This window comes from Phacochoerus africanus, chromosome 9, assembly GCF_016906955.1.
Source record: "Phacochoerus africanus isolate WHEZ1 chromosome 9, ROS_Pafr_v1, whole genome shotgun sequence".
NCBI classification, from domain to species: Eukaryota; Metazoa; Chordata; class Mammalia; order Artiodactyla; family Suidae; genus Phacochoerus; species Phacochoerus africanus.
Window position 1 is genome coordinate 116,835,862 of NC_062552.1, and position 27,325 is coordinate 116,863,186.

Genomic DNA, 27,325 nt, shown 5'->3' on the forward strand with positions numbered 1-27,325 from the left:
CGAAGCTTCGGGGCGGGGCGTCTGAGAAAGCCAATGGGAGAAGGGAACGAGACCGGACAGCAGCAGGGACTACAAGTCCCAGTGTGCACGCGCAGGGCCTTCTGGACCCGGAGGCCGGGGGAACCGAGAGAGGTGGGTACTTGGTGATCCAGGGCAGGGGGTCCTGGTGCGCTTGGGAGCAGGGACGCAGTGGTTCCAGCAGTGTCCGCTGAAGGATCAAACCCAGTGCGCCGAGCCCTTTAACCCTCTGTTTCCAAACTTACCCCCTCATTGGAACCACCTAGGAAAGCTTCCGAGACACAGAGGGCTCTGTTTCATCCCAGATTTGCTTTTGAGTTCATTGGTCTGCGTGCGGCCTGAGTTTTGGAATCTCTGAAGATCCCCAGGTGATTCGATGTGCAGATTCGTTTAATCCCAGTAACAACCCTGTAAGAAGTAGCTGATGTTAACGTCACCCCAGCTTTACACATAAGGCAACTGAGGGAAGTTATGTGAGGGAGGAGGTTAATTTTCTGAAGGTCACATACCTCTGAAGTGGCAGAGCCAGGCAGTCTAGTTCCTGAATCCTGTGCTTTTAATCCCTATGCAATGCTACTCCTCACATGTTTGGTATTATCTCAGAGGGAGAGAAAAATGAAATACTGTACGTACAAGTGCCATGTCGTGAAGCACAGAAAGGTGAATGGAATGGAATTATTGTGGGGGAATAAGTTCAGTCCTTCCCAAGGACATCAAGAGCAAGCTCTAGGACTACATTCTTGGGGTATCTCATTTGATCTTTCATAATCTTTTATCTACAGTAAACAAGGGTCAGCCTATTACACTGGGCCTATTGCCTATTTTATGTGTATAGGTCTGTAAGAACACAGCCACACCCATTGGTTTAGATATTATCTCTGGTTGTTTTAGGGGAACAAGGCAGAGATGAGAAGTTATAGAAAATGTAAACCAGCAATGATGGAAAAAATAAAAATCATTCTAAAAAAAAAAAAAAAAAAGTTATAGGAAAGACCATATGGCCCACAAAGTTGAAAGGATATATTGTCAGAAAAAGTTTTCCAACCCTAAGTTAAATACTGGGCCCAGGATCGCAGCTCACAAGTGACTGTGAGCTTCAAGCTCAGGCCTATCCAAACCCAAATTCCCTTCTCATGGCTTCGTTTTCACAGCCTTCCTCAATGGGGAGCATTAGCATCATGCACCAGGTGTAGCTGAGCATGGAGAGAAATAGGATTCTGTTCCTTCTCCTTGAGAATTTACTGTTTCATAAGAGAGGCAGAGTGTAACCTCAACTACACCCTCAGTTCACCTGGAATAAATGGTGACCTTCGGCTGTTAGGCTTTCACAGTTGAAACAGAATAAAAGTGGTCACCTGGTGCCAGACATGTTTAGGCCAACAGAGGGCCAGGGGTAGCCCCCTCAGTCTCTCAGCAACAGCAGGGGCTGAGACGGAGTTCCCGTTGTGGCTCAGTGGATTAAGAACTAGAGTAGTATCCATGAGGAGGCAGGTTCTGTCCCTGGCCTCATTCAGTGGGTCGGAGATCCTGTGTTGCTGTGAGCTGTGGAGTAGATCGCAGACGCAACTCAGATTCCACACTGCTCTGGCTGTCGTGTAGGCCAGCAGCTACAGCTCCAATTCAGCCCCTAGACTGGGAACTTCCATATGCCACAGGTGCGGCCCTAAAAAGCAAAAAAACAAAAAACCAAAAAACAAAGAACAGTAGGGGCTGAGAGCTCAGAGTTAGGACAAGAGAAGGTGGCTGAAAACTGAGGGCCAAAAGGATTGCTGGGGGTTGCCATAGGGATGGTCAGTGAGCCTCAGAAGAGGCTGTAAGGTGGCTAGCTTAAGCCACCACAAGGAGGAAGCTGAGATGAGACAGACCGGGATGGGAACTGGGTGCGCTTGATGGCACAGCAGGCTCTGCCATCAAGCTTCTGCAATACAAATTCCCACTTCTACCCTTCTAACCTGGATGACCTGAGCAAGTTACTTAGCTTCTCAGTGCCCAGGTTTCCTCTACTGTCGAATAGAAAAACCAGCACCTATTTCATAAGGTCACTCAGAATGAAATTTGTTACCACAGTACTTAACACCAAGTAAGTGCCCCATAAAAGTTAGCTACCCCCTGTGTCAATGGGATGCCTTGAATTGCTAGGCTATAAATTGAGAATCCCAATAAGAAAAAGATGATGGGAATCTTCGATTTGGGTCACATCTGTGCTCCTGGTACCCACCCACAGGATGGCAGCCAGTGTCAGGTGTGCTGTGCCAATGAGAAGCGCCAGGACAGAGAGGTAGGCAGCAAAACAGCACCAGCGTGGCAGGATGATACAGGTGTCAGGAAAGGGTTAGGCTCCCTGTGGACGTATCAGCATGGGGACCCCCCCCCCCCATCAACTGCCTCCAGCAGAATTCTCACAAAGGAAATCACAGGCTGGAACTCTTGCAACCATATCATGCAATCAGAGGTTAATGAGGCTCAGCCAGATATGGATGTGGCAGATAACTCTTACCAGAGATAAGAGCAAGGAGGAGCCATAGCAGATTCAGCCTTTTTTATGTCTAAAAGAGATTAAGTGAGAGATTAGGATTACAAAGCAACAAGAGTTGGGGAGAATGTGAAAGAAATTGGTTGAGGGCAGTTTCTCAACACTTCTCAGCACTGCTGACGGTTCGGGGCCCAGTAATATCCTTGTTGTGCCTGGGAGGGTGGGGCCTCTCCTGTGCATCCTTAGATATTTAGCAGCATCCCTGGCTGCTATCCACCTGATGCCAGAAGTACCCCTCTCTCAAGCTGTGACAGCCAAAAATGCCTCCAAGAATTCCCATCATGGCTCAGTAGTTAACGAACCCAACTGGCATCCATGAGGACAGGGGTTCGATCCCTGCTCTTGCTCAGTGGGTTAAGGATCTGGCATGGCCGTGAGCTTCGGTGTAGGTTGCAGATGTGGCTCAGATCCCGAGTTGCTATGACTGTGGTATAGGCCAGCAGCTGCAGCTGCAGTTGGCCCCCTAGCCTGGGAACCTCCGTATGCCTCAGGAGCGTCCCCAAAAAGACAAACAGACAAAAATGTCCCCAGACTTTGCCAGAAGTGTGTGTGTGTGTGGAGGGGGGGGCAAGTACAAAACCCTCACCTTCCTGAGTTGAGAACCTCTGGTTTAAAGAGGGAAAGAGCTGAAAATATTCCTTCATTCCATTTGATGTGATGGTTAAAGGCATGGACTGTGGATCCAGACCACCTGGGCTTCAACTCCATCTCTGCTGATTCCTGGCTGTGTGACCCTAGGCAGTCACATCACTTCTCTGTGCTTCATGGGGTCGTTGTAAAGATCAAAGGAATAATTCAGGTAATGAAAAAACTTGGTTCAAGGTCCAGGTAGGGTCAGCTATTCCCCGAGGGCATGGTAAGTGTGAGCTAAATGAGCCCTGAGGGTCCCTGCAGTCTGTTCCCCCTACCTCAGACAGACTGGAAAGGTTTTTTAATTTAGGTATCTCAATGGAAGTATAGAGAAAAATGCGCAAATTAGAAATGTGTAGCTCCATATATTTTCACAAACCAAAGGCATCCAGATAACCAGAATCCAGAGGAAAGACTGAGCCTGGTCAGCACCCTAGATGCCTTCCTCTCTCTCTCTCTCTCTTTTTTTAGGGCATGAGGAGGTTCCCAGGCTAGGGGTTGAATGAGAGCTGCAGCTGCCAGCCTACACCACAGACACAGCAATGAGGGATCCGAGCTGCATCTGCAACTTACACCACGGCTCACAGCAATGCCAGATCCTTAACCCACAGAGCGAGGCTAGGGATCGAACCCACATCCTCATGAATATTAAGTCAGGTTCTTAACCTGTTGAGCCACAAGGGGAACTTCCCTTAGGGCTTCTTAAGATAATCTTTTTTTCTTTTAATATTTCATGTCTTCCCTTCCCCGAGGCATTTAATTATGCTGTTCCCTCTGACCCCCGACTGACTCCCTTTGTTTTTATTCTGACCAAGTACTACTTATTCTTTTTTTTCTTTTTTTGGTCTTTTTAGGGCCACACCTGTGGCATATGGAAGTTCCCAGGCTAGGAGTCAAATCTGGGATACAGCTGCCGGCCTACACCACAGCCACAGCGACACAGGATCCGAGCCATGTCTCTGACCTACACTACAACTCACGACGACACCAGATCCTTAACCCACTGAGCAAGGCCAGGGATCGAACCTGCATCCTCATGGATACTAGTCAGGTTTGTTACCACTGAGCCATGATGGGAACTCCTTTTTTCATTTTTTTTTATTGTCGTGAAATATATACAACATAAAAATGACCATTTTACCATTTTTATACGTGTGGTTCAATGGCATTAATTACATTCACATGGCTATGGATCACCACCCTCGACTTACAAGACTTTTCATCATGATTTCCAGCTCAAAACCATGCTATCCTTGCCAGAATAAAATCCTGCCCGGCTAGCATCACTTTACTCCTGCCTACTCTCATGACTGACCCATTTCCTGCCACATGACTGACTCCACTCCAGCCTGATGGCTTTCTTGCCTTTGCCTCTTCAGTTCCCTCTTCCTAGAAAGCCCTTTCCCTGCCAGGCACGCAGCTAGCTCCTGCCCAAATGTCATCTCCTGCTCAGAAAGGCTGTCCTGGGCCAGCGGACCTAAACAGCACACAAACCTCCACCATTCTCTATTACCTTGTTTTACTACCTCACTTTATATATTTGTTACTTTCCCAGGGCTCCACTAAATCGTAAACTACTTTTAAATCACCAGCCGATCTTATTCAGAGCCACCAAGCCCAGAAGGGTAGCTGTCATAGAGTAGGTGCTCATTAAATAAATATTGATTGAATTAAATGGCATGATAAAGTTAGGTGCTGTTTGCTATGCTCCTGTACTTGGGGGAGGCTCCCTCTCTTCTTGGTGGTCATTGAAAGTTTTGCAGTCAATTGGAGTTCCTGTTGTGGCTCAGCAGTAATGAACCCAACTAGTATCCATGAGGACTTGGGTTCAATCCCTGGCCTTGCTCAGTGGGCTAAGGATCCAGCATTGCTGTGAGCTGTGGTGTAGGTTGCAGATGCGGCTTGGATCTGGCATTGCTGTGGCTCTGGTGTAGGCCAGTGGCTACAGCTCTGATTGGACCCCTAGCCTGGGAAGCTCCATATGCCACAGGTACGGCCCTAAAATAACAAGAAAAAAAAAAAGATTTGCAGTCAATCAATAAGCATTTATTTACCTCTGTGGTAGGCAGTGGTTGGTTTGTTTGTTTTTGCTTTTTAGGGCCACACCTGAGGCATATGGAAGTTCCCAGGCTAGGGGTTGAGTCAGAGCTATATCTGCTGTCCTACACCACAGCCACAACATCACGGGATCTGAGCCATGTCTGCAACCTTCACCACAGCTCCTGGCAACTCGGGATCCCCAACCCACTGAGCGAGGCCAGGGATCAAACGTGCATCCTCACGGATACTAGTCAGGTCTGTTTCCATGTACCACAATGGGAACTCCAGCAGTAGTTTAAAAATGATCCTCATAGGAGTTCCCGTCTTGGCTCAGTGGTTAACGAATCCTACTAGGAACCATGAGGTTTCAGGTTCGATCCCTGGCTTTGCTCAGTGGGTTAAGGATCCGGCATTGCCGTGAACTGTGGTGTAGGTTGCAGACTGGGGCTGTGGTGTAGGCCAGTGGCTACAGCTCCGGTTAGACCCCTAGCCTGGGAACCTCTATATGCCAGCGGGAGCGGCCCTAGAAATGGCCAAAGACAAGAAAAAAAAAAATGATCCTTATACCTCTCACTTATGTATAATCTGCTCCTTTTTCAATATGGGTAAAACCTCTGAATATGACGAGATATCATTCCCATAATTATGTTATATGGCAAAAGGGACATTATCTGGGCAGGTGAGCTTACTCTAATTGCATGAACCCTTTAAAAGCAGAGTTTTCTCTGGTTTGTGTTAGAGGGATTCATTGCTGGTTTGAGGGTGGAGGGGCCACAGGCAGGCAGCTTAAGAAGCTAAGAGAGGCCTCCAGCTGACAGCTAGCAAAGAGATGGAGACATCAGTCCTACAACCACAAGGAATGTGAATCTGCCAGCCAGCTGAATAAGCTTAGAACTGGACTCTTCCCCGGAGCACCCAAGAAGGCACCCAGACCAGGCAACACCTTGATTTCAGCCTGTGAGACCCTAAACAGAGAACCAAATTGAGTTTACTTCCAATGGCCACAAGGCTGCATAAGTCTACCCCATCTCCAGATGCCATTTGGAAAAGAAAAAGAGGGAACAGAAAGTGTATTAGTTAGAATACAGAGTCAGCTGCTCTGACAAAGACCCAAGTGACAGTGACATAACAAGATAGGTTTCCCCCTTGTGAAACACTTTTGTTAGCAGTCGAGGGCTGATAGAGAAATACCTTGATGTTGGGGACCCAGTTTCCTTCTGTCTTCAGCTCTTCTGTTTCTGGATGGTTGGTCCAAGATGGCTCCAGACCACGTCACATTCTGAGAAGGGCTGGAAAATGTACATGCATGGTATGTCCTATTGGCCAGAACTGAGGCACATGACTGTACCTGGCTTCAAGGGAGGCTGGGAATTGTAGACTTCAGTTGGGCTGCCATGGATCTGGCTAAAACTCAGGGGTTCCATTACTATTATTATTATTATTTGCTTTTTAGGGTCACATATGGATAGGGGTCTCATCAGAGCTGCAGCTGCCAGCCTACGCCACAGCCATAGCCATGCCAGATCCGAGCCCCCTCAGCAACCTATGTCCTAGCTTGCAGCAATGCAGGATCTTTAATCCACTGAGCTAGGCCAGGAATCAAACCTACATTCTCACGTATGCTAGTCAAGGTTCTCAACCCACTGAGCCACAACAGGAACTCCAGGGGTTCTTTTATTTATTGATTTATTTATTTTCTTTCTAGGGCTGTACACATAGCATATGGAGGTTCCCAGGCTAGGGGTTGAATCAGAGCTACAGGTGCCTGCCTACACCGCAGCCAACAGGAACACGATCTGAGCCACATCTGTGACCTACACCACAGCTCATGGCCAGGCCAGATCCTCAAAGCAGCATCCTCATGGATACTAGTCGGGCTCATTACCTACTGAGCCACATTGGAAACTCTCAGGGGTTCTATTATTAAAGTAACAGAGAATGGATATTTGGGGACATATAGCCATTTCTGCCATGAGGAAGACAGCCTGAAAGACTGATCACTTTGCTTTTTTGTTTTTGTTTTTTGTTTTTTAGGGCCATGCTCATGGCATATGGAGGTTCCCAGGCTAGGGGTCTAATCGGAGCTGTAGCCGCGGGCCTAGGCCACAGCCATGGTGACGCCAGATCTGAGCCACATCTGCGACCTACACCACAGCTCATGGCAATGCCAGATCCTTAACTCACTGAGCGAGGCCAGGGATCAAACCCACAACCTCATGTTTCCTAGTTGGATTCGTTTCCACTGCACCACAACAGGAACGCCAACTAATCACTTTTCAAAAAAAAAAAAAACTGAAGGAAAGTGATTTATGCCAGAAGAATCTGTGAAGCCTCTAACTGGCATCTCTAAGACCTCATCTTTCCTCTGCTCTTTTACCCTCTGAGGCCCAGCAGAAGGAGAGGAACACAGCATTTTCTGCACATCTAAGGGCACTGTGTAAATTTTTAACTCTGCTAAGAAAGAAAACAGAGTAAGATAAAGTTTGTATTCCAGAGTCTGTTTGTATTCCAAAGTCTGTTCCAGGACAGCCAGGCAGGTCTACAACTCACCGCTGGGAGGTGGAGAAGGGAGCTCTGTTGCCTAAGAGCACTGTCACCATGAAGCACTTATAGCAAGAGGAGTCGGAGCCTCCACAGAGGTCCTGGGAGCGCTCAGTAAATACCACGTGATGACAGAAGAGGAGGAGGTTGTAGGGTGGTTGGAGATAGGCCCGAAGTCAAGGATCCCACGAGCCCAGTTTTAAAATGTCCTTTCTGGAGTTCCCGTTGTGGCTCTGTGGAGACGAATCTGACGAGCATCCATGAGGGCACAGGTTCGATCCCTGGCCTGGCTCAATGGGTTAAGGATCCGGCATTGCCGTGAGCTGTGGTGTAGGTCGCAGACGTGGCTCGATCTGGTACGGCTGTGGCTGTGGTGCAGGCCGGAAGCTCCAGCCCCAGTTGGATCCCTAGGCTGGGAATCTCCATATGCCGAGGGTGCAGCCCTAAAAAGACAAGAGATTAAAAAAAAAAGTCCTTTCTCCCTCTAGTATTAAAGCTGTCATGCTCTTTTTTTTTTTTTTTTGTCTTTCGGCCTTTTCTAGGGCTGCTCCTGCGGCATATGGAGGTTCCTGGACTAGGGGTCTAATTGGAGCTGCAGCCGCTGGCCTTCGCCAGAGCCACAGTAACGTCAGATCCGAGCTGCGTTTGCGACCTACACCACAGCTCACGGCAACGCCGGATCCTTAACCCACTGAGCAAGGGCAGGGGTCGAACCCGCAACCTCATAGTTCCTAATCGGATTCATTAACCACTGAGCCACAACAGGAACTCCTGTCATGCTTTTTCAATGCTTGCTCAGGACCTGTCAGCAGAGTATTGTTTTATCATTTAATCCTCTATCAAGGATTAATTAACTAATAAAACCTATGAAGTAGTGACTGTTGCTATTCTCTTTTACAGATTAAAAAATGAAGGCTCAGAAAAATTAAATAAATGGCCAGAAGTCTATAAGGGAGATAAGCTTGGAGAGAGGGATCAGGAATCAAACTGGGTTGAGGCTTTTCTCCCCCGCGGCTGCTGTCCAGGTCGTCTGCATCACCTGGCAGGGCACGCTTTTCAGAAGGACCGAGGTGGGAGTTCCTGCTGTAGCACAGTGGGTTAAGGATCCAGCTTGTCTCTGTGGAGGTGCTGGTTTGATCCCCAGCCCGGTGCACGTGGGTTAAGGATCTAGTGTCTCTGCAGCTGTGGCGTAACTCGCTGCTCAGGCTCGGATTCAATCCCTGGCCCAGGAACTTCCATGGGCTGCAGGTGCTGCCGAAAAAGAAAAAAAAAAGGAAAAAAAAAAACCCCAAAAGGACCAAGGTAGAAATTCTTTCTGGTCTCCATAGAGCTGGTCTCTAAAGGGGAGATACTGGATTGGATAAACGAACAGATGTGAATGTGGGTGTGGGTGTGGGTGTGTAAGCACGTGGCTTATTGTGAAATCTGTGGCCCACCCAAAGGAAACCCAGAGTTTTTCAGACTCATTTCTGGCCACATTGTATGTCACCACCACTATCCTTTCTTCTTTTACTTCCACTTTTTTCCCCCCTCCAAAGTCCCTCTTTTAATGTGAAACCTTGTGCTTGGGAGGAAAAGACTCAGTTTTGTGGAGACAGACTCAAGGGCAATGCCATGTGTCTCGGCCCACCAACACAGAAAAAGTAGTTAAAGGTCTTTGTATCACAGGAATAATGTGGACAGTGAATCACCTGACCTTTTAAGATGAACTTCCGTGTAATATTTTGCAAAACAAATCAGGGTTCACTCGAAAGACAGGGCGGCCCATAGGATCTGTCGTAGATCAGTTCCCAAGAAGCAAAGCCTGAGAGGTGCTTCTTGTGCCAATGGGTTGTTGGGTGGGGGTTTACACTCAGGAGAGAACTAGGGGGTGTGGGGGAAGGGACAGAGCAAAGGAAAGAACTGTGCAAAAATGTGGACCTCGTCCTGATTCCCCTGAGGACCTCTGAAGCACAACTCTTGCCATAGAGGTTGTCCCATCCAGAGGCAAGAGGGCTGAGCTGTCAGGTACCCACACTGGCCAGTCATTGGCCATGAAGAGGGAGTGTAACCTCCCAGGCATCTCCTGGCAGGACACAGCTTCCCATAGCCAAAGGCAGAGTGGGAACTGACCTGAGAAAGGCATGGAGAGACATCTTAGCAGCCAACACCTGCAGGCAGGAGGTGGTGCTGGCCCAGCGAGCAGATCCTGGGCAAGACACCAGGAGCATCCACTGCCCTGGAACCATCACAACATATGCATCCTGTTAAAGTCAGGTGTATATGATAGCTTCCTGGTGTATTATTCTGTTTATCTCTTTATGTGGGTTATTTTTAATAGACTTTATTTTTTAGAGTAGTTTTAAGTTCACAGCAAAACTGAGCAGAAACTACAGAAAGTTCTGTATATCCCCCTGCTCCCCACATGCACACAGTCTCTTCTTGCACCAGAGTCCTGCTTTTTTGTTTATTTATTTTGGCTGCACCTGCAGCGTATGGAAGTTTCTGGGCCAGGGATTGAATCCAAGCTGCAGCTGCGACCTACACCACAGCTGTGGTAGGGCCAGATCCTTAATCCTCTGCATCGGGCTGGAGATTGGACCGGTGCTGCCACAGAGCAATGCCGGATCCTTAGCCCCCTATGCCACAGTGAGAACTCCACCAGAGCAATGTTTTTATTACAATCAATAAAGCTCCACTGACACATCCATATCACCCAAAGTTCATAGTTTACCTTAGGGTTTACTCTTGGTGTTGTACAATCCATGGATTTTGCCAAATTATACAGTAATATTGACCCACCTTTATAGTATCGTACAAAATAGTTTCACTGCCCTGAAAAACCTCTGTGCTGCACCCGTTCATCCCTCCATCCTCCCAACCCCTGGCAACCGCTGATCTTTTTACTGTCTCCATCATTCTGCTTTTTTCAGAACGTCGTATAGTTGGAATCCTGCAGTAGGTGGCCTTCTCACATTGGTTTCTTTCACTTAGTAACATGCATTTAAGTTTCTTCCTTATCTTCTCATGGCTTAAGGGTTCATTTCTTTTGAGCACTGAACAATAATCCCTTGTCTGACTGTACCGTAGTTTATTTATCCATTTATCTGCAGAAGAGCATCCTAGCTGTTTCCGAGTTTGGAGTTTGGGGAATTATGAATAAAGGTGCTATTAACATCCCTGGGCAGATACTGTGTGGACATAAGTTTTCAACTCATTGGGGTAAATACCAAGGAGCACAACTGCTGTATCACATGGAAAGAGTATGTTTAGTTTTGCTTAAGAAATGCCAAACTCTCTTCCAAAGTGGCTGTGCCCATACCATTTTGTTTTCTCCCCAGAAAGGAATGAGTGTTCTTTTATATTTTTCTAAGATAATTTTTTTTAAGTTTTAATTTATTGTTATTTATTTATTTATTTATTTATTTATTTATTTTCTTTTTAGGGCCACACCTGTGGCATATGGAGGTTCCCAGACTAGGGGTCAAATCAGAGCTGCAGCTGCCAGCCTACGCCACAGCCACAGCAACGTAGAATCTGAGCAGTGTCTGCGACCTACTCCACAGGTCAGGGCAATGCCAGATACTTAATCCACTGAGTGAAGCCAGGGGTCAAACCCGAGTCCTCCTGGATACTAGTGGGATTCGTTACTGCAGAGCTATAATGGGAACTTCCTAAAAGAGTGAATTTTATGGTATGTGAGTTAAGCTGCAATAAAGTTTTTAAAATTTGTACTTTAGAACTAAGAGGTATACCAGCTTTAGTTGGCTATTTTTGTAGACATTTTTAATAAAAAGTTGGATTTGGGGTTAGAACATGACTTCCATATTTATATAACTTCAGTATCATGCTCCCATTTTATTTATTTATTTAGTCAGTTAAGTACTTATTTATTTTTTAATGGTCACACCTGCAGCATATGGATGTTCCCAGGCTAGGGGTCAAATCAGTGAGGCAACTGCTGGTCTACACCACAGCCACAGCAATACCATATCTTTAACCCACTGGGTGAGGCCAGGGAATCAAACCTGCATCTTCAAGGACACTATGTCATGTTCTTAATCTTCTGAGCCACAAGGAGAACTCCTCACTGTCCCTTTTAAAAAATGTTTTAAAAATTGAAGTAGAGTTGATGTGTAATATCATATGTTACAAGTGTACAGTATAGTGACCCATAATTTTTAGCGGTTGTACTTCATTTATAATTATTATAAAATATTGGCTATATTCCCTGTGCTCTAGAGTATATCCTGTAGCTTATTTTATATGTGATAGTTGCTACCTCTTAATCCCTACTCCTATATTTCTTCTCCCTCTTCCCTCTCCCCACCGGTAACCACTAGTTTGTGCTCTATTTCTGTGAGTCTGTTTCTTTTTTGTTATGTTCACTGGTTTGTTGTACTTTTTAGATTCACGTATAAGTAATATCAGGCAGTATTTGTCTTTATCTGACTTACTTCATGTAGCACAATACTTTCTAAGTCCATCTGTGCTGCTGCAAATGGCAAAATCCATTCTTTTTATGGCTGAGTAGTGTTCCGGCATATGTGCATACACATGTACACCACCTTTTCTTTATCCGTTCATCCCTTGATGGACACTTAGGTTTTTTCCATACCACTCTCCCTTGTATTTATTTATTTATTTTTAATTTTCTAGGGCCACACCCATGGCATATGGAGGTTCCCAGGCTAGGGGTCTAATTGGAGCTGTAGCCGCTGGGCTTCGCCAGAGCCACAGCAACTCGGGATCCAAGCCGCGTCTGCGACCCACACCACAGCTCACAGCGACACCAGATCCTTAACCCACTGACCGAGACCAGGGATCAAACCCTCAACCTCATGGTTCCTAGTCGGATTCGCTAACCATTGAGCCACAATGGGAACTCCCCGCTCTCCCTTTTAATTTACACTCTCTGTGTTTTACGCAACCTTGAAAGCTGCATTCAGTCCTTTCTGGAATTGAGGTTAGATGTAAATAAATAAAGACAGAATGCCTCATTCTTCTTTACATTCCCCAATTGTCTTGACCCCTGGGGCTCTGGACATTTCCACAGATGCCTTTGCAATTTATTTTCAGCAGCAAGAGTAAAATTGAGAATGCGGTGTGTGGTCCAGTCCCAGGGGTTACAAGTCACATGCCTGATCCTGGTGAGTCTTGAGGAAGTACCCTTAGTTACCAGCACAAATAGTCAACATCTCTTTTGGGCTAGAAATCCCTTCTTAGTCTTTTGGCAGATGCACTTCACTGCCCTTGACTATCTTGTGACAGTGTGGGTTGCGCTGGGTCAGCTGATGTATCCAGGGTGATTGAGTTCATAGAGCCAAGCATTTCCCCTAGAACTGTGTCCTGGGTGAATCCTTTTAACATTTTGACAGCCTAGAATGTTATACTGCAGTGTGCATGGACAGGCAGATAGATAAATTCTTAGATATCAGGAATCAGAAGGCACCTTGGAGGAGGCAGCGAGAGTGACAGCAAAATGAACTATGCAGAAACTACATAGGCAATCTTGGAAGAGTGGCTCCAATGCCAGGAGCCTCCAGTCCTTTCATTTCTTAGAAAAGAGAAGGTCGAACTCAGTGATCCCTAAGACCTTTTTTGGCTCTACAGCTGGTTTAAGGCTTTTCCCAAAATCTTAGATTTCTCAGATCATCACAGTTCTCACGAACTTCCTGGAACTAGAATTCCTGCTGTGGCATCATGGGTTAATGACTCAGCATTGCTGCAGCTGTGGCATAGGTTTCAGTTCTGGCTCAGATTTGATCCCTGATCTGGGGACTTCGCTATGCCTCAGGGGCAGCTAAAAAAGAAAAGGGAAAAAAAAATTTTTTTTTTTCCAGAACTGGCACAAGGTATTTCCTTTTTACTTTCCAAGGAAGGATAATTTATTTATTTAGTCTTTTTAGGGCTGTACAGGTGGCATATGGAAGTTCCCAGGCCAGGGGTCCAATTAGAGCTGTAGCTACTGGACGACGCCACAGCCACAGCCACAGCCACACCAGATCCAAGCCGAGTCTGTGACCTCTACTGCAGCTCACAGCAACACCAGATCCTTAACCCACTGTTCGAGGCCAGGGATTGAACTGCGTCCTCATGGATAATAGTCAGGTTCGTTATGGCTGAGCCAAAATGGGCCCTCCAGGGACAATTTAAAAAACAGAAACAAGGAGTTCCCAACGTGACTCAGTGGTTAACAAATCTGACTGGGAACCACGAGGTTGAGGGTTCGATCTCTGCCCTTGCTCAGTGGGTTAAGGATCTGGCGTTGCCGTGAGCTGCGGTGTAGGTCGCAGACTCAGCTCGGATCCCAAGTTGCTGTGGCTCTGGCGTAGGCTGGCAGCTACAGCTCCAATTAGACCCCTAGCCTGGGAACCTCCATATGCCACAGGAGCGGCCCTAGAAAAAGACAAAAATAATAATAATAATAATAATAAATAAAAAACGGAAACAAAAAACCTCTATTATTGCTGTTTTCTACCACCTGATGATGCAGGCAGAGGATGCAGGCAGCCTTTGAAAAACCAAGGAAACAGATTCCTCCCTGGGGCCAGCAAGAAGGGGCGCAACCCTGCCAACCCCTCAATTTTATATCAGTGACACTCATTTTGGGCTTATAACCAACCAGGACTGTAAGAAAATACAGTGGTGTTGTTTTAAGCCACAAAGTTAGTGGTAATTTGTCACACCAGCCATCAGAAACTAAGACACTGGGTCATGAGAGAATCCTAGCTCTACTTTACTGTCACCAACAGACCCATTTAGGGAGGCATCAGTGGTTGCAATTGAGAGCTCTTACCAGATGTCCGGGTTCAAATTCCAACCTGACTACTCACTGTATGTGATCTCAAATAAGTGTTCTTAATTTTTCGGATCCTCAGTTTCCCTATCTGTAAAATGGGGTTAAATATAATACCTCCCTTACAGTCTGTTATGAGGATGAAATGAATGACAGCACAATACCTGGTGTGTGGGAAGCACTACACAGAATCATTTACTGTCATTGTTATTCATGTGGTCTTCCCAGAACAAAGGAACTGCTATAGCCTGACGCAGACACGAAAACAAAAATTTGCTTAAACTTTTCAAAAGATGTCTGCTTCCTCCCATCAACCCTATTAAGACCTCAGGGTTTTCTTAAGACCAGGTTTTTCCCCTAGAGCTCAAGAAAAAAGCTTCAAGAAAGTCCCCTCCCTAGAGAATTATTTTTGGGAACAAGGCTTTGCCCAAGCTCCCAGATGAGGAAGGCAGTGGCATTTTGCCAAAATGCTCCTAGCAGATCGGGTTGCCTCCACCACATCTTGTTCAGAAATCACTGCTTGGGCCACAGGAAACTACCTGATATGTGTCTTTATCCAGTGTCTCAAAACATTATAAGCACTTTGCAAATGTTGGCTGTGCATCAAATGAATGCATGAGAGTTGACCAGAGGAGTGCTGCGGTTGCAACTTCCGGTGACATTCTTTCTAGGATATGTGAAGTCCCTTCGTGACTTTTGGATGTAGAATAACTTTGGAGATGATATAGCCTAGGACCCTGATTTTACAAAAAAAGAAATTGAGGAACTGAAGGAAACACGACACCTGAGATCAAGAGCAAGTTAGCTACAAAGCAGGACTTGGGAGTTCCTGTCATGGTTCTGTGGTTAAAGAACCCAACTAGTATCCATGAAGATGCAGGTTCGATCCCTGGCCTCACTCGGTGGGTTAAGGATCCGATGTTGCCGTGAGCTGTGGTATAGTCCCAGACTCGGATCCGATCCCACATTGCTGTGGCTATGGCGTAGACTGGCAGCTGCTGCTCCAATTTGACCCCTAGCCTGGGAACCTCCATACACCATGAATGCGTCCCTAAACTGCCAAAAGAAAACAAACAAACAAACAAACAAAATCCTAAAAATTAGGTAGTTTCTGTTGTGGCTCAGTGGTAACGAACCCAACTAATACCCATGAGGATGAGGGTTCCATCCCTGGCCTCACTCAGTGGGTTAAGGATCCGGTGTTGCCATGAGCTGTGGTGTAGGTGACAGATGCAGCTGGGATCTGGCATGGCTGTGGCTATGGTGTAGGCCAGCGGCTACAGATCCAATTGGACCCCTAGCCTGGGAACCTCCATATGCCGTGGGTGTGGCCCTCAAAGGACAAAAGACAAAAAAAAAGTAGGACGTGAGCATGGCTCTTCTGGTTTCTAGCCCAGCTGCTTCTCTAGATATTACTGCTCATCCAAGAGTGTAAGACTTTGGGCTGAATCTAGCTGATCTCGGGTCATGACCTGGAAACCACTCGTTGAATCAAGTTCCTGGTATCACCTTGTCTCATTTTCTTATACTTCCTCTCCCAAATAAAACTTTTTTCAAGTTTAGTGTCCAGTAAGTCAAAGAAATGCTATCAATATTATCTCTTGTCATATCTTCTTTCTGCAGCCTCCAGTGATCAGGAAGCAACATTGGCAAAAGCCACTGTTATCTTAGGGGGATGTTCTGGAACCCATGACTTCCCCAGACCAGGGATGAATTGCATCAATAGTGAGACTGGCTTGGGTCGTTCAGCAAAACATGCAGAGAGTAATTAACATGATTTCCAAAGTCAAAATACTTAACCAAGTTAACCAAAGATTGACCAAAGTTCCTCTTTTTTCTTCTTTCTTTATAACAAAGCACTTGATTAAAAGTGAGATTGCTGACTGAGGAAATAAAAGATCGAAACAGGAAGCAGCAAACGGCTAACAAAACTTTGTACTCAGTAAGAGACTCCCACACAACCTCATGCTTTCTTAAATGAGTGGACAGACCCTGACTTGACAAACAGATATGCAGTGTATAAAAACAGATTCAATGCTCATCCTCTCAGGGATGCTTTATGCTAATAAACTCCCAGGGCCCCTTACCTTCCCGCACATCATTCAGAGAAGGACCCCTTGTGGCTTTATACTATTCCTACCCCCGAACAAATGTTCTTTTGTTATAAAAGAAAAAAAAAGTCTTTACCCAGCTCCGCTAACAGATCTCCTTATTTTAAGCACTGTGGCAGTATTTGATGGATCTTTGCCAAATTTGAAAATATTTTATTTCTTTTGTGTGTGTATGTGTGTGTGCTTTTTAGGGCTGCACCTATGGCATATGGAAGTTCCCAGGCTAAGGGTCGAATTGGAGCCACATCTGCCAACCTACACCACAGCCACAAGATCTGAGCCACGTCTGTGCCCTATGCCACAGCTTAGGGCAACGTCGGATCCCCAACCCACTGAGTTAGGCCAGGGATCGAACCCGCATCCTCATGGATCCTAGGGTACTGGTCGGATTTGTGTCTGCTGTGCCACCACAGGAACTCCCACAAATATGTTATTTTTTTTTCTTGTTTCATTACATTGGCTGGGACTTTAAGTATAATACTGAATGGCAGTGGGTATCCTGGCTTTTTAAAAAAATAATTTACTTTGTTATTTTGAAATAGTTCAAATATAAGACAGGACTATAGAATAACAAATGCCCATATACCCTCATTACAGTTTTGTCAAATAACATCATACCATATTTGTTTCTGAGCCTTGAACAACTTATATCTGAAGGCCCCTCTGTTCCTGCTTCCTCTGCCCAGAAGTAACTCCTGCCATAAGTGAATGTTCATTATTCTTGCAAATGTCTATACTTTTAATGTGCATGTATATATCCACGAAAAGTACATAGTGCCGTTAAAAGAATAGAGGAAGGGAGTTCCTGTCGTGGCTCAGTGGTTAACAAATACGACTAGGAACCATGAGGTTGAGGATTCGAACCCTGGCCTTGCTCAGTGGGTCAAGGATCTGGCATTGCCGTGAGCTGTGATGTAGGTCGCAGACGAGGCTCGGATCCCACGTTGCTGTGGCTCTGGTGTAGACCGGCGGCTACAGCTCCGATTAGACCCCTAGCCTGGGAACCTCCATGTGCCGTGGGTGCAGCCCTAGAAAAGGCAAAAAGAATAGAGGAGGAGTTCCCATGTGGCTCAGAGGAAATGAATCTGACTAGCATCCACGAGGACACAGATTTGATCCCCAGCCTCATTCAGTGGGTTAAGGATCCGGTGTTGCCATGAGCTGTGGTGTAGGTGGCAAACTTGGCTCAAATCCTGCGTGGTTGTGGCTGTAGCTGTGGTGTAGGCCGGCAGCTGTAGCCTCAATTCAACCCCTAGCCTGGAAACCTCCATATACCTCGGGTGAGGCTCTAAAAAGACCAAAAAAAAAAAAAAAAACAGAAAGAATGGAGAAAAATTATGGAGTTCCCATTGTGGCTCAGTGGGTTAAGAACCTAACATATTGTCTGTGAGGATGTGGATTCTATCTCTGGCCTCATTCAGTGGGTTAAGGATATGGTGTTGCCACAAGCTGCAGCATAGGTCGCACAAGTGGCTTGGATCTGGCGTTGCTGTGGCTGTAGCATAGACCTCAGCTACAGCTTCAATTCAACCCCAACCCCGGCATCTTCCATGTGCTGCAGGTGTGGCCGTAAAAAGAAAAAAAAATTAGAATGAAGGAAAATGAAATGCTTACTATTAAGCACGAGGGGTTTTGTGTTTGTTTGTTTCTTAGGGCCACACCCACAGCATATGGAAGTTCCCAGGCTAGGGGGCTCAAATCGAAGCTGTAGCCGCTGGCCTACACCACAGCCACAGCAACGTGTGATCCGAGCCATATCTGTGACCTACACCATAGCTCATGGCAAGGTGAGCGAAGCCAGGGATGGAACCCACATCCTCAAGGATACTAGTTATTTTCGTTTACGCTGCACCACAATGGGAACTCCTCACAAAGTTTTAAAGAGAATTATGTTAGAAGAAACACCACTAGTTTGCACTGATATTACAAATTAAGAAATCTTTGTACCCCCTAGATTCTGTAGACAGAAAGCAGTCTAAGAAAACTAACCAAATTGGTGTCCTAGAATTCAACTCAATTCTGAGAGTGTCAACTGGAGAGAGCATTAGATTCCACAGATTAATGGCTCCGTCCTACAAGACTCCCCCCCACCCCCAGCCCCACTTCAGAGGCCAGTCACAAACCCAGGTTTTATCTGTGCTTCTGACCAACCAGCTAAAGGTTGGAGCTTCCAACACCCTCCTTGGACTTCAGACACTCCTTGCAAGTCCAAGTTACCTGTATTTCTAACAAACTGGCTATAAATCAGAGGTCCGCAAAATGCCCTGCTTGGGTTTGAATAATTTGCTAGAATATCTCAGAGAGAAACAATATTACTTACTAGATCACTGGTTTGTAGTGAAAGGATATAACTCAGGACAAGCCAGATGGAGAACCACCCGGGGTGTTAATGAACTGAACTTGGGTCTGCTCACCTGTCACGCAGCAAAGCTGATGTACTGACACTAGGTTGTGCTGAAGGAAAGTACGGTGTTGATTGCAGGGTCCAACAGGCAGAATAGTCAGCTCATGCTCAAAAGACTGGAATGGCTTTCAGAGATGTTGTTTTGTTTTGTTTTGTTTTGTTTGTCTTTTTAGGGCTATACCCACAGCATATGGAGGTTCCCAGGCTAGAGGTCAAATCAGAGCTGCAGCTGCCAGCCTTTGCCACAGCCACAGCAAAGCCAGATCCGAGCCACACCTGCGACCTACTCCCACAGCTCAGGGCAACACCAGATCCCCAACCCACTGTGCGAGGCCAGGAATCGAATCAGCATCCTCATGGATGCTAGTGGGGTTCGTTAATCACTGAGCCACAACAGCAACTCCTCTTTTGTTCTTTTTGAGGGAGATTTATTTTATTATATTCTTTTTTATTTATATAGTTATTGTGGCTGCGCCCGAGGCATGCAGAAGTTCCTGGGCCAGGGAGCAAACCTGAGCCACAGCAGTGACAGTGCTCGATCCTTAACTGCCAGGCCACCTGGGAAGTCCTGCATGACTTTTTTCTGCTTGGTCAGTGATGAGGTAACAGAGCGATGTTCCAGGAATCTTCAGCACCTACCTCCTGGTTCCAACCAGTCTGGTGATTGGCATGTAGTAACCTGCTACAGCCCTGGCATGCAGGTTCATTCCCTGCCCCAGGACAGTGGGTTAAGGACCTGGCATTGCTGCAGCTTGTGGCATGGGTAGGGGTTACAGATCATGGGATCTGTTGCTCAGATCTGCTCTCTGGCCTGAGAATTCCACATGCCATGGATAGGCCAAAAAAGAATTTTTTTTTTTTTTTTTGCTTTTTAGGGCCAAATCTGCAGCATATGGAAGTTCCCAGGCTAGGGGTTAATCAGAGCTGCAGCCGCTGGCCTGCATCACAGCCACAACAACTCGAGATCTAAACCACATCTGTGACCTACACCACAGCTCACGGCCATGCTGGATCCTTAACCCACTGATCAGGGGCCAGGGATTGGACCTGCGTCCTCACGGATGCTTGGCCTGCTAAGCCACCACAGGAACTCCCAGGAAAACAATTTTTTAAAATTAAAAGAAAAAAATAATGGAGATGGGGGTTGAGGAGGATCTTCAGTTCTGCAGAACCACCTAAAATGCGTCAGATTGTTCTACATAGTCCCCTGAGGAGGAACTAAGGGTCCGTTTTATTGCTGAACTATTGTTTCTCGGCTGCTTTCCCTTGGTTTCTGCATTCCTTCACTTCCCTAACTAGTAACTGCTTAAGTCTGCTCTTTGGAACTCAAGGAAGCCCTGGGAGACCAATGCCTTTTTCTACAAACAATAAACAGGGGATACAGGGGGCTTTTGTACCCAGGAAAAGGCCCTAAAAGGTCCTGCTCAGTTTAAATTCCCCTTTTTCTTGGCTATTTCTCAATCCTGAGGGGAATAGGGGTGGGACAAGAAAAGGAGTAAGGTTTTGGATAGAGAGGCTAAGGAAACCTCGGCAAGAAAACTGTTTTGGGGGGGCTTGGTTTCAAGGGCGAGGTAGGTGGGAAGGGGTGCAGAGATTCCATGCCACTCTGTGGGCATCCCCACTTGTTCACCAATCAGGATGCTCTCCAAACTCTGTCCCTGTGGGTTTTTATGGAGGCTTTATTACATATTCATTGACCACCGGAGATTTATTGGATTTATTCCACGTTTAGCCCATTCTTAGTGCTTCCAAAAGCCATCTCATTAACATAACAAAAGACACTTTGGGGGGCTTTTTTTTTTCGTCTTTTTAGGGCCACATGCACCCTCGGCATATGGAAGTTCCCAGGCTAGGGATCTAATCAGAGCTGTTGCACCACCGCCACAGCAAGGCCAGATCTGAGTCGTGTCTGTGACCTACACCACAGCTCACAGCGACACTGGACCCTTGACCCACTGAGCAAGGCCAGGGATCAAACCTGCTTGCTTGTGGATGCTAGTCAGATTCATTTCCACTGAGCCACGATGGGAAGTCCAAGTAACTTTTTATCACTCTCAACACTTAGGAAATTCCTAGCATTTTGGGGATTTTGAGCCTGGAATGTGGACCAAGACAAAATTATAGACGGAAGTTTGATGGCTGGAGCATCCTTCATTTACTGATACGGCAGGTGATATTCTTAGTTCACATGTCTCAAGCCCGATTGCTTCTCCACCCCGACGTCCACCCTCCTGCCCCTTCCGCTCCTGCAGTCCTGGCCAGCTGGCCCTGCCTCCAGGTATGTGCACTCCCTCCTCCTCTCTGCTGCCCCAGGTCCTCTGGGCTCACTCCCTTACCTCCTTCAGGCCTTTGCAGAGGTGTCACCTTCTCATTCAGCCTTCCCTGACGGTCCTATTGAAAACCACAACTTCCATCCCAGACACCAGCCTCTCCTTCCCTGCTTTGTAATTTCCCTAGCACTTAGCACCATCCCAGGTGCCAGAATTTGATTTATTTTATCTGTATCCTCTTATTAGAATATAAGCTCCATGAGAACAGGAATCTTTGTTTTGGTCCCTTCTGTACATATTCCTAGAACCTAGATTTATACTAAGCACATAGCAAAGCTCAATAAATATTTGCCGAATCAATCAATGAATTTTCCAAAAGGTAATTTTATTTATTTATTTATTTTTAAGGGCCGCAGCCACGGCACATGGAGTTTCCCAGGCTAGGGGTCAAATCAGAGCTACGGCTGCTGGCCTACGCTACAGCCATGGCAACGCCAGATCCGAGCCACATCTGCAACCTACACCACAGCTCAAGGCAATGCCAGATTCTTAACCCACTGAGCGATGCCAGGGATTGAACCCACAACCTCATGGTTCCTAGTAGGATTTCTTTCCACTGTGCCATGATGGGAATACCCAAAAGATAATTTTAAAAAAGAAAAGGAGGAGTTCCCAGATAACTCAGTAGGCTAAGGATCTGTCATTGTCACTGCTGTGGCACAGGTTTGATCCCTGGCCTGGGAATTTCCGAATGCCATGGGTAAGGGAAAAAAAAAGAAAGAAAGAAAGAAAGAAAGAAAGAAAGAAAGAAAGAAAGAAAGAAAGAAAGAAAGAAAGAAAGAAAGAAAGAAAGAAAGAAAGAAAGAAAAAAGAAATGGAGTTTGGAGTTTGTACTGATCAAGAGTAAAATTCCTTATTGTTCATAGAAAGGAGAAATCTTTGAAGGGTTCCACTTTCCCCAAGTCCCTGCCTTAAAAATGCCACACGTATCCTTAGAAGAGAGCAGCATGACCTTGTGAGCTCAGTCCTAGATCTGTCTGCTCTTACCTGCTGATCACAAGACTGGTCATGAGGCAGGAGACAGATGGGGCTCCAGGACAGACATTCGCAACCAGCCTCTTGTTTACACCTCCTGAGGCAGGAGATGAGTGGGCTCTGGGATAGGCATTTACTGTCAGCCGCCTATCTATACGTCCAGACAGACGTAATAGGCACAAGGCAGATAATCGGTACTGTGACCTTGTTAAGGAATGGTAATGGCAGCATCAAAAGAGGGGCTAAGCCCTGCTTGGGCAAAAGACCAAGCGGTCACATAGTTCCCATCCTTAGGGTCAGGGAGACCCCCCCCAACCCCACATGCACAGAGAGACCCATCCGGGTCAAAAAGGGAGGGGGTGCCAGCCGTAATAAATCTGGATGACCTTCCCACCATGCCTTGCTTGGGAATCCATCTTGGCCAAAAATGCCCACGGAGATCAGGGAGGGTGTCCTGGATCTGGTCAAGTGTGAAAGACGAAACAGGATAATTGGCCAGGAGTTCTCTTCGGGGCTCAGTGGTAATGAACCTGCCTAGCATCCATGAGGATAGGGGTTCGATCCCTGGCCTCCCTCAGTGGGTTAAGGATCTGGCATTACCGTGAGCTGTGGCATAGGTCACAGATGCCTCTTGGATCTGGCGTTGCTCTGGCTGTGGCTGGGGCTGGGGCCAGCAGCTGTGGCTCCGACTGAACCTCTAGCCTGGGAACTTCCCTATTCCCTGGGTGTGGCCCTAAAAAGCTGAGATAATAATAATAATAATAATAGTAATTGACCAATGGAAAACAGTGACTCAGAAGAATTGTTCTATGTAAGTGATTTAAATCACCTCTCTGGCGAGCTGCTCATGCAGGGGGACACTCACACCTGTGCTCCTCTAAGTGTGTATTCCTGCTTGGCTTCTGCCCTAGATAAATAGACTGCACTGTGTGCTCTCCTAGATGCTGTCCTGTGTTTCTCACAGTAAACTTTGTACCTCTTTCTACAGTCTTTTGCCTCCTCGAAACATTCTTGCTTTCAACAAGGGCAAGGGTCCGGGCAATTCTGCTTTTAGCCTCTAGTTAGTCTCGTGGCTAGAATTCCTGGTTTTCACCTGGGGTGCCCCCGGTGCAGTTCCTGAGCAGAGAGTTAAGATCTTGATCCAAGCCATTCCGCACTGCTGTCTCTCTGAGGTCAGTCACGTCACGCAGCTGGGGCTACAGCATTGAGTAGAATGAGGTGTACATACGCACACAGCCACATGTACTCATCCATGTGCCAAGTCATTCATGCTTCAGGCCTCCCTTGCAGGACTCACTACCTTGTTCATAACTGTCAATGTCCTTATCTATCCACATAGACTTTGAGCTCTTTGAGAGCATTTTATCTGTCATCTTAATGCCTAGCCATGCCTGGCACAGACTAGGCAACTCAACAAAAATGGAATGAGTAGGTCATTGTCTGTGCACACGGATCAGAAAGAAGAATTTTCCAGCATAAGGAGGTGAAAAGAAAGACGTTTATTGAGATAAGAGACACTGCAAGCACAGTGGGACTTCCTGATGGTCAGGGGGAGCCGACCCCGGGCCAGCGGTTGTGTGTTTTCATAGCTCAGGGAGAGGAGAAGTCTCGGGATACATCTGCTGACCTGCTGATTGGTTGGAGAAAGCGGGGTCTTACATACACTTGCTGGTTGGGAGCATATAAGGGCCCATAGGGACTGGCTGAAGAGTGGGCCACATACCCTTCCTGGTAGAGGGTAGGAAGAAGTAAGACAGGTCACTCAAGGTGGGAGAGGGGCATTACAATGAGACAGGGGTGGGGGGTGATGATAAGGGTCTGGTAACCCTTGTCTTGGCCAGAAGCTTTGAGTTCTATCTCCTTGAAGGGGCCTTGGAGCCCAACATAGGTGAATGGGAAGAGTGGTGAGTGTGAAAGAAGGCCAGCACCCGGGGAATACACAAGGCTTGTCTTCAGAAGGGGGACACCTGTCTGGATGGAGTGGAGGGGACCTGTTGGGAATCACATTGCACGGGTTAAGCAAGGCACTGAGTCTCCGCAGGCTGCCTCAATTCTCTCCTTGGGGGAGAAAAGGCCAGTCGGGAAGGACCCAAGTTGAAGCAAGCACACATTTATTTGGCTGCTCCTCTGGGGGAGTCACTTCACCCACCTTCCACACTTGCCTTCAGATGCTGTACCTCCAAGTGGAGAGTAACAGCAGTTTACATGGGGGTGAGATCAATGACACAGCAGTGCCCCTTCCTGGCCCCATCACAAGGCATCTTTCTCTCCTCCCTCTGCCCTCTAGGACCAGGCAGGCTTGCACTAGCCCTTCTTCCTGAGACTCTCACCTTCTCAGCCTCCTGGCTCCTAAGGGGAGGGGACTACTCTGGCCCTGCCACTTGGCCCCTCCACCAATGTCACACGCAACTGCAAGACGGCATCTTCCTGAGGGGTGATTTAGACCCCGCCCCCCACCTCAGGCCTGGGGAACTCCACCAGGTCTTTTTACACCTGCATGCCGGAATGCCTCCAGCATTTCAGCAGAATGTTCTACCTCCATGTTCCTGGCGTCCTTGAAAGTCAAGCAGGGAAGCTACTTGAGATGAGATTGGCATTGAGGGTTAGGCAGACGGGATGGGAGATTTGGTTCGCTTCAACTTCTTTCACTCTCATCCTTTCAATGATGAACAATACTCTTTCTGGAGTTCCCATTGTGGTGAGCTGCAGTGTAGGTTGAAGACTCAGTTCAGATCTGACATCACTCCGGCTGTGGTATGTGCTGACAGCTGTAGCTCTGATTCGACCCCTGGTTGGGGAACTTCCCTAAAAAAAAAAAAAAAATTTCTGCAGTCCCAGAAGTACCACTTGCTTCCTGTTTGGCCTTGGGAAAGTAACTTAAATCTCTCTCTTTTTTTTAAGAGCTGCATCCATGGCATATGGAGATCCCCAGGCTGGGGGTTGAATCAAAGCTACAGGCGGCCAGCCTATGCCAGAGCCATAGCAACCTAAGATCCGAGCCTTGTCTGTAGTCTATACCACAGGTCATGGCAACGCCAGATCCTTAACCCACCGAACAAGGCCAGGGATCGAACCTGCATCCTCATGGATACTAGTCGGATTCGATTCCACTGCACCACAAAGGGAACTCCTAACTTAAACCTCTCTAAATCTCAATGTCTCCATCTGTTAAACGGGGTATGTATCAGTCAGATTTCATTAGATAAGGCTGTGTAAGAAATGACTTCACATCTTTAAAAACAAAGGTTTATTTTGTGCTCATGTAATTTGTTAGGAAGGCATGGGCTGTTTCCCACCTCTTTCCTTCCAGGACCCAGGCTGAGAGAACAGCTCCATCTGGGACAGGCCATTCTCATGAGAGGAAAAAATCAAGAGCCCTGGTAGAAATACACAGTGGCTCTTAACATGACTGCTCAGATGTGGTGAAAGGCATATCCCTTCTATTGGTCAAATCAAGTCACATGATCAAGCCTGACATCTGAAAGGCTGGAAAAGACACTCTTCCTACAGGATGCCTTGTAAGTCACATGGCAACAGCTATGATGTACAGTCTTTACTGACCTGAAACAACTAGACTCCCATGTATTTCTCTGCCAAAGATGGGTTTATCTGGGATCAGCAGAGTGTTGCAATTTGCATTTTTTTCTTTTTCGGCCACACCTGCCACATGTGGAAGTTCCCAGGCCAGGGATCAAACTGGCACCTTAGCAGCGACTCGAGCCACAGCAGTGACAATGCCAGGTCCTTAACCCATTGAACCACCAGGGAACTCCTGCAGTTTGTGGTTTTGCAACCATGGTGAATCGCCTGCAATTGTGCACCTGTGCAAAGGAAGGAGACCACTTTTATAGAGGGGGAAAGGAAGTTGGGAGGGCTTTAGTAAACAAAGTGTCTGAAGCTTTTCATTGGCTGAGTTGTTACCAAGAAAGATACTTCTGGTTGGGCTCTGCTTTGGTCACAAAGTGAGAGCTCAAATAACAAGTGCTGGAGGGGCTGTGGAGAAAAGGGAACCCTCCTACACTGTTGGTGGGAATGTAAACTGGTACAGCCACTATGGAGAACAGTTTGGAGATACCTTAGAAATCTATACATAGAACTTCCATATGACCCCGCAATCCCACTCTTGGGCATCTATCCGGACAAAACTCTACTTAAAAGAGACACGTGCACCCGCATGTTCATTGCAGCACTATTCACAATAGCCAAGACATGGAAACAACCCAAATGTCCATCGACAGATGAGTGGATTCGGAAGATGTGGTATATAGACACAATGGAATACTACTCAGCCATAAAAAAGAATGACATCATGCCATTTGCAGCAACATGGATGGAACTAGAGAATCTCATACTGAGTGAAATGAGCCAGAAAGACAAAGACAAATACCAGATGATATCACTTATAACTGGAATCTAATATCCAGCACAAATGAACATCTCCTCAGAAAAGAAAATCATGGACTTGGAGAAGAGACTTGTGGCTGCCTGATGGGAGGGGGAGGGAGTGGGAGGGATCGGGAGCTTGGGCTTATCAGACACATCTTAGTATAGATTTACAAGGAGATCCTGCTGAATAGCATTGAGAACTTTGTCTAGATACTCATGTTGCAACAGAAGAAAGGCTGGGGGAAAATGTAATTGTAATGTATACATGTAAAGATAACCTGATCCCCTTGCTGTACAGTGGGAAAATAAAAAAAATATATATAAAAAAAAAAAACAAAACAAAGTGTGAGAGCTCCCCCTTCTGGTCTCCCAACTCTATCTAACTTAGGCTTGTTTCTTAATTTTTTACATCTCTGAGGGGAACAACAATGCCACCTACCACAGGATAATAACAGTACTTGCTTATGGCTAGTGTAAGACGTGAAACATGTCTAACATGTCTAACGCTTAACACAGTATACAGCACTCAACAAGGGCACAGTAACAGTTAGAGGCTCTTATTATCATCATTATTATTTC

General features: G+C 46.6%; 2 long non-coding RNA genes across 2 annotated transcripts; one reads left to right on the plus strand and one right to left on the minus strand.

The window, feature by feature from the left end:
- The first annotated feature begins 88 nt into the window (after positions 1 to 88).
- Positions 89 to 26,377, plus strand: LOC125136406 (uncharacterized). Its single transcript, XR_007137174.1, has 3 exons — positions 89 to 132; positions 21,121 to 21,333; positions 25,671 to 26,377. It is a non-coding gene; the product is annotated as an uncharacterized LOC125136406 (long non-coding RNA).
- LOC125136405 (uncharacterized) lies at positions 23,845 to 25,080 on the minus strand. Its single transcript, XR_007137173.1, has 2 exons — positions 24,897 to 25,080; positions 23,845 to 24,351 (listed from the first exon to the last, which is right to left on the minus strand). It is a non-coding gene; the product is annotated as an uncharacterized LOC125136405 (long non-coding RNA).
- Positions 26,378 to 27,325: the final 948 nt, after the last annotated feature.